The sequence below is a fragment of the Lepidothrix coronata genome, unplaced genomic scaffold (assembly GCF_001604755.1).
Source record: "Lepidothrix coronata isolate B3197 unplaced genomic scaffold, Lepidothrix_coronata-1.0 Scaffold200, whole genome shotgun sequence".
NCBI classification, from domain to species: Eukaryota; Metazoa; Chordata; class Aves; order Passeriformes; family Pipridae; genus Lepidothrix; species Lepidothrix coronata.
The window spans coordinates 1,072,062-1,080,604 of NW_016690380.1; positions in this window are offsets into that span (position 1 = coordinate 1,072,062).

Below are 8,543 nucleotides of genomic sequence, written 5' to 3' on the forward strand. Positions count from 1 at the left end.
TTAGAAATTACCTGGGTTTGCTGTTATTAGGAAAGAAAAAGTTGTGGAGCCAGGGGGAGGTTTTTGTTGCTTACACTGAGTCCATTTCACATGTTCAGGTGTTCTGCAGGTAAAAACACTACGAGTCTCTGAGAGAATTTCCATTTATCCCATCTCATGAGCTTTAAATCTGAAAAGGTGACAAGAATGGCTGTTTCAAAGAGTTCTTTCACAGTGTCACACCAGACCTAAAACCTAGAGCATCTATAACACATGCACCATGCTTCAAGCAAGTAGGAACCATCTTCTGTTCCTAAAAAAAGTTCAATATTTTTCATCTGGAGTTGGTTTTCTGCTGTCAGTTAAAAAAAAAAAAAAAAAGACCATGGATGCAGTTGTGTATTTATGAGCAAGTTTTATCTCTAAACAGATTCGTAACTAAAAACAGAAATATCTTTTTATGGGAGACAGCTGGTTGGGAGATTAAAGAAACACAGCAAGGGAGGGGAGTTCAAATTAACAAACATTCCTAGACAAGGAATGCCTGTAAGCATTAGCAAGCTTTTAGCTTGCGACCTAAAAACATATCTAATCTCATCCATGGGCTGCACTGATGGGTTTCACTTGGTTATTTGCTGACAAAGAAATCTTTGGAAAGCCCAGCATGGAGCCGTAACTCTGGGATGTCTCTAAGTATCAGACAGACCTGATAAATCTGGGTTGGCCTAAAAATTTCCAATTATGCCATGGGTGTCAAGCAGCTAAATCTAAGAAGCCTTGTGCTGGTAGAGCTTTTTGGGACACGCTGTTCTGAGCCTTCAGCAGCTTCCTGGGAAGCTTCAGGATCTTGGATGGTCTTGTGGAGAGTTTTCACCACAGTAGATGTTTTGTTCTAGAGAAAGTAAAATTTGCTCCCTGAAGAGCAAAATATCTGACGATGGGCAGGCAGGAACCAGCTTGTCCACAGCCTGTGGAAAGTCATAGTGTTACATCAGTCATCTAAACCCCTTTTTGTCCCAAGAAACTGTGCAGGAAAATGCGTGTGGTGTTCTGCCAGTACCAAGATGGGAACCCTCAGACTGGAGCGTCTCAGCACATTCTAATGAAATACAGGAAGGGAGCTCTCAAAAAATGAGGCAATTGTTCTGTGCAGTGAGGATTTGAACAGCCAGACCTTGAGTTATTTGACAAATCTTGTTGAACTTTTCTCATAAAGTGTACAGTTATATGTCAGTTAAAAATAGTTGGACTATGCCTGTGCATATTGTATTCTGGCTTTGCTTCTTTAAATATTATTATTGGGAATGCTGCCAATTTCTAACAGAACTATTGTTTGTTTTTGAATCAGTATAGTTACTTTTGGAATTGTGTTCATCTCTCAGACTGTGTTCATTTTTATATGATTTTTCAAGTTTGTCTTATAAGGGCACATCTTCTGCTGGAGGAAGCCAGCTCAGATTTACTGTCTTTCAATTGCCCCAGAACAGAATCTTATCTACACTAGAAAATTCCCAGAAATATTTAGGCCAAGGAGAGAAAAATAAAAATAGCAGCATTCTTAATATCAGTTGCTTTGAAACCATTTTTTTCTTCTTTTTAAACTTTACCCAATGCATGATTGTGTTTTTGTTCTATGTCTCATTCATATCCCCTAAAAAACTGAAGGGTGGAAAATCCTGTCCTCGGTGGAATTACTTAAATCCAAGTTTCCCAGTATCCATATTTTCACCACTTCTGCTTTACTTTTTTGATAATCCCAGGTTTGCTCTGGAAGAAGAAAGGGAATAAGGGAGATGAAAATTATTTGTTCTGATAATTAATATATGCATGAAAGGAGAAGAATGGTGAGGATGTGACTTTCTTTATGTCACGGGGGAGAACTTGGAGAAAGATTTGGAGGAAGTTTGTTTGGTAGAAAGCAAGTGCTTGCACATCTTTGTGCTTGACCCCACCTGCCCCAAGGAGCTCCTGAATGCTGATATTTGGCCGTAAAATATGGCTTAAAGGACAGGATGTAAGTGGACATGAACTTGAGATATTTTGGTTCCCTGATTTTTTGTTGCTCTGAACTACTGTTGTGTTTTTCTGACTTTTTTCTCTGCCCGTGACATTGTTTGTCCTGTTCCACTCAGATTCCAGGTACTACTGGAAGATAATTTATCCCGCCTGTGTCTGACATGGAGATTTCTTGGAAAACTTGCAAAATCAAACCTTCCTGAAAAATATCAGAGCTAATTTGGATGTTGTACCCACCACAAACAGGTTCTGGGAAGTTTCTGGTTACTGACTTTTAGATAGAAAAACAAAGTACCTCGTTGGTGAAAAGCATGCAAATTAAATTTTTAAAGGGAAGAATTATAAAATCCTTAAACTGTGTTTTATAGCATCAGAGATTCAATGCAGATTTTTTTGTGTGTGCGTTTGGCTTTTGATTTTTTGCATTAAAATATTAAAATATTAAAAATTATTTAGCTGCTTAGATATATTTTAAGGATATTTTTTTCCTGAAGGGAACTTAAACATTCTAGGGGTTAAATATGGAATTTTAGATCTGTTCTATTTGCTTTTTAAAGTGGATTGAGTACAGGTGCCTGTAGCAATTTATGCTTTCACCTTTGGAGTTGCAGTTATGTACATACATTACAAAATCAGAATCCTGCCTCTGAAAAATCTGTTTCTTTCATTGCTCTGAGAGAGCATCACCAGTTCAGATCTTTCTCACACATGTTCTTGATTACGTTCTACCAAGGAAATATTTTTCAAATTCATAAGTTAAAAAAAAAGGGAAACTGTATCTGATTCCTCAACCCAAGAAAGTAACGTGAGATTGGCTTTATTTTGACTGGAATTCTTTCTCCATTATGTGCAGTTCTAATCTAGAACACATTTTTATTGCCCTCAAATTGACATTCTTTCAGCTTGTGCTTGGATGGGGAGCTACAAAAAGGCTGAAATACATTGTGGAAGCACAAGTTATTGACTATAAAAATAGTATTGGTGATTATCTATTCAGTGCATTTGTGCTGGGAATATTGCCCTTCTCCTGCTCCTTTCAGTTTTGCAGTCATAAAAATTGGGGTGGAAGGGATCCATACATATACACCATACATTGGTGTATATTCACTGGATGCTTTAAAATGAGATTGTTTCCTGGTGGTTTGTTGGTTTGTTTTTTGGTTTTTGGGTTGGTGGGTGGGGTTTTTTCAAAATTAATTAATTAATTAATTTTTCTCTTCCATTTCCAGTTATGCCACACTAACTAATCTTGTCAAGTCACATCTTAGAGATTTCTGTAGACAGCACTTAAATCCTAGTTTTATTCATTCTAAGAACTTATCTTGAATGCATCCTGTTAAATTCTTTTGTTCAGAAATAAATAGGATTTGTATGTAAAAAAAGTCAAAACGGGGTATCTTCCACAAAAAGATATAAACTAGACTTTCCATTTGAGCAGTGTTCCCTTTTTCAGTGTGAATAACCTTTGAGTCCTGTAGAACATTCACACCTGTTGTTGGTGAGGAATACTGATATTAAAAATTTCAGCCATAAAACCATAAGAGAACCTGTATACATAATAATTTTTTTAAAAAGTGAATAGACCTTTTGCTGCCCTGTTTCGTCTCAATTAAAAAAAAAGAAGAAAACAATGTGGAGAAAAATAACAAAAATAACAACAGCAAGTAAAGGAGCACATGAAGGAAATTCCTTTATAAAGATGTGCCTGTGTATAGAGCTCAGAGAGCATGTAATCAAAAATGGTTTTAATTTCAGGATCGAATGGAACTATTAGATTATCTGGTTTGACCTTTCTGTGCAATAAATCTTGCCCTTTTACTTCCCTGCTCTGGGCCCCTCGATGCAAACGAGGCAACAGCATTTGAACAAGGGCAGCAGCTGGGTGGGAAAAGATGGAGGAGCCATTCCTTAATTATTGCTGAGTTCAATTGTCCATCACAGCTCTATGCCCAGTTTGGATCTGTCTGATCTCAACATGGTTTATGCCAGGCATGTTTAGGATTTCCCCAGGTAAGTTTTATGTCTGTTAAAGTCACTGTAATTCATCAGAGAATTTAATACTCTTCTCCTGTAAAAAGTAGCTTTGGGTCTGGCACATCCCCCATTTGTCCCTGGAAGTTCCCATTGTCACTGTGACATTACTGACACGAAGTAACAGTTTGTTGGTGCAGTTCAAGCTACAAATCAAGTCCTTAAATTCTGGTCTTGCTTCTGTGTTTCTCTATCTTCGATGTGGTGAAAATAAAGTTTCCTAAGTCACCTCCTTGTACTGTCCCCTCTTCTGGAGCACACACCATTTTCAGCATGCACAGTTAGCTGAAATTAATTTCCTAATAGCATTTCTGTGAGAAAAATTTATGTATTTCCTTAAAATGAAGAGCCAGCAGAAAGATTCTTATTTAATTTCACAGTTTCATCTATATGCAGCTTGTTTTAAATGCTAACGTTAATATCTTTAATGCTTTACAGCATTTTTGCAAGTACTTTCTTAGCAGCCATAATACTTACTAATTCTTTTAAGATGATGTTTATACTCTGCAGAACTGTCCCTGGTAATAGGTAATATAATAGGATATCCAGAGGTACAACAAAACTGAAAATAGGTGTGTTACTTTTTAATTTAAGCTTGTACTTGTTCCCCTCGTTGTCAGGGCTGCATCAGCACAGAACCTTCCTGTCACCTTATCTGTGAGAAGTCCAGGGAATTTTAAGCAATTCTTATTTATATGTTGAAGGATACAATGGACTGAAGAGCTGCTGTCATGAAATCAGGTCCAATGCTCTGCACAAATCCAAAATAAGTCATTGGCAGGAAGATGGGATTAAGCTGAGGGTCTTAGTGCCTGGCAATGAAGCCTTTTTCAAATTTTGGAAAATAATAAGTACAGTTGCAGTAACAATTGAAAGCACTGCAAGCAGCAGAAAATACATTCTTATCATACTGGAGACATTAAATAGTGATATTAAAAAGAGGAAAACCTCCTGGCATCAATGCAAAAAGCAAGATTATAGACCACACTATAAAATTATTACTGCGGCTCAATGGTTACTTTAATGGTTGGCTGAAGGTCAAATAAGAGTAGTAGTACAGTAGAAAGAAAGAAGAAAAAGAAGTAGAGGGAGAGACAAAAAGATAGAGTGGAAATATTGATGGCATGGATCAATTATTTTTTTCCCAGGAGACTTTATGTGGTGTCCTGTCATTGTCCATAATTATCTCCTGCTACTGCAAGAGCTTTTTCTCTCTTCTCACAGCCAGGCAGTTCTGCATCTACAATGTAGAATCCAATTTATTTCTATGTTGTATTCTTCATTCAAAGCATAAAGAAATGTTTTTCAAACAGAGGAAGTGTGATATTTTTTGATAGCATTTCCCTCGCTGTTTGCCCCAGTGAGTTTTCCCGGGTGGAAGCACTGCTAGTCCAGCAGTGTGCAAGGTGTGTAACCTACAGGTGGGTTTGGGTTGGGTTAGTCAATACTTATATATTGTAGTGAGCAAGTCAATACCAACAGGTCACAGATGGAGTTCAGACTACCAGGAGATTTCCTAAACCAAACATTTCTTCACTGGAAGTTTTAGTATGTTCTAGTGGATATTTTTGTCCATATAAATCCCTTAGTGCTGTCAAAGTTTGAGTTCTTTGGCTTCTTCTAGGGAATCTGTAAGTGCTAAGATTTTTATGACTACCAACCCTCAAGATGATATAGAAGGTTTTAATCATGACTTGTGGGGCATGTGGGGCTGTTTATTCTCATAACAAATGAGTGATTTTATACAAGAGAATTCAGAGGAAGAAATTGGCAATGGCACAATTTTTCTAGTTCCACAGGCTGAGTAAAACTCAGGCCCTGGCATGGCCTGTGCCAAAAGGATTGAGGGAAAATGCAGTTCAGTAACCCTGGGTAAGTGATTAAAGCTGAAATAAATATTTCAGGTGACATGGATTGAGATTTTGAGGTGAAGACAAGTTCCTTCAGTATCCCTAAACAGGAAGATTTCATGTAGATCATGAAATCATGTAGGTCATGAAAGCAAGACAGAACCAGGTTTCCCCCCCATTTTTTTGCAACAGAGAGCACAGTGGAGATTGGAAAATGAAGGTTGGAAACAGGAGGAGTAATGGCTCTGTAAGAATTTATCCCAAAATCCTGTGAAACACTGACCAAGAAAATATGATAGAAGGTGATGCTGTTTATTTCTGCATTCCATACCATTCCATACCACATTATTTTTATTCTCTTCATAGAGGAAAAAAAGCACAGACATGCTTCTGTGATTTACTAGTGTAGATCACTGATTCTACTGACCTTGACCTATTGGAATGTTCTCCTTTAAACATTACCTTAATGGATATGTTGCCATGGTCAAAGTGGTGGAACACAGAGACAGGTCTCCTGGCAGAAGACAAGGAGTGTGAGAACATCCTGAAGAGTGTGGTGGGCTCAAGGCCCTCCCCCGTGTAGAGTCTGAGTGTCTCCTAAAAACTTCCCCAAGGAGTCACCAAGAAAGAGCTCTAGCCAGTGTTTTCTGAGACTAAGAAGCAATTTCAGCCACTCAGTTAGGGCTCGAGGGGTGCAGAAAGAGCTCTAAGGCTTCCCTATGCTCCATATTTCCATGGTTGGAACCCATACAGCTGACAGTATATTCTCCTGCAACCTCCTGCTAAGTAAGAATGATATCCAAAAATCAAGAAGAAAGTGCATTCTTATGTGTTCACTTAACAGCAAATACAAAAAGTAGATAAAAAGCAAACTTTTCTGTTTTAAAGTGAGAGTTTAAGCTGAATCATGACAGGCATTATAATAGAACAGGCCCAAGGACTCCTAAAATAATATTTTGTGTACCTCCAAAAGGTTGTGCTAATGATATAAATAGTCACATTAACCTACTCACTAAGTAATGATTAAAGACTGAACAAAGTTCTTGTGGTTTGCTTTTACAAATCCAATGAGTTTTAGTGCAATTTACTTTGAATATGCTGGGGTGATTATTTTCCTACTTGAAGTGTGGGGAGCTTTTTTGCCTTTGTATTTGAAATGTTCTCTACCTGAAATATTATTCTTTCATACTAAGAGGAAGACTGTGGCTGGTTACAGTGCCTTGGAAAATTGCCTACTTTTAAGATGAATGGCAATTAGCACCTTTTTATTTTAGGATTTTTGTAATATCTCTCTTCTTTCACCTTTGTGCATTGCCTTGTAGCTATTATCCTCTACTGTTTTCTACTCTATTTGATGTCTTACCTAGATTTTTCTCTGTCTTGTGATTCAAAACATCAAGTGTTTATGATTTCTGTAGGTCACTTCAATGTTATATTAACACTGGATTCTTTCAGGCCGTCTGTGCTTTGAACAGAAGCTGCAGTTTCCTTTTATACCTTTCCCTTCACTTTATATTGGTTTTTTGGGCTTCCTGAACAGAGTTTCAGATGTGTCTAAGTTTTATTGGAGGATCAGCACTTAACATTTTATAATCATGTTGTGAGCTGGAGAGGGACAAGGATCAACATGTAAAGAAACAGAATATTACTCTTTGCCAGTGGCAAAAAATGTAAATAAGTTGAGTGGTGACTTGAAGAATAGCAGCACGAGAAGAGAAATTGTGTTCTGAATCAGAGGAATGATCCAAATAAGTAGTCAGGGAGAGTAAATCGTGCTTTAGCAACATTATTTTCCCTGTGTCCTCTGTGACCTCTCCACAGAGACCTGTTGGTCTGTAAACCAGGAGCCAGAGGACTCACTGGATCCCTCCCAAAGGGATGGGAACTACAAGCAGTTGTCGAGTTGGCACCTTAGTCAAAAGTGGTATTTTGGTCTCCTCTGGCTCCTGAGCTGTTGAGTATGTCCCAGTGTTGTGCACTGCTCTTGTGGATGGGCAGTAGAGTTTGTGTGGCTGAAGGGTGGGGGGATTTGTCTGTTCCCTTATTTGTCCTGATTTGAGGAAGGCAGAGCATAAATTGATTTGACAGGTTTTTAAATTTGTGAGTTGTCTTTGGAAATCACGTTTTAGAAAGCATTCATCTGATGCTTTTCTGTACTTTAGGAGGCAAACAGGTGGAGGCCAGGCTGTGGCAGACAGGCAGATGCATGTCTGTGGGGTGGAGATGTGATACTGGACGACCCCGGGAACAAATCCTTGATTTCCTCAGTCTGCAGGATTTAGTACTGTGATCACCACTTAGCAGACAGGATTAGCACTATGCTAATCATTCCTCTGAACCAGGAGCATCTCTGTCCAGTTTGCTCTGGTGGCTGGGCAGGGTCAGGATGAACAGTAGTGTCATCTGCTGTCACCCTTTGTGCAGGGCTTATGTGTCCTTTAATTACCCCAAAGTGTTTTGTGCTAAAAGCTCAAAACTCTGATAATTATTTTCCAAGCCAACAGGAAAAAGAAAAAGTAAAAGAAACTGCTCCTAAACTTATCTATTATTCTATTAAAAGTGGCGAACATGTTAGTTCCCAGTGTACTTTAATCGAAACCTTCTCTGTATATCTGACATGATGCTTCCACAAGGAATTACTGCCACCTTGAACATTATCAAGGCAAA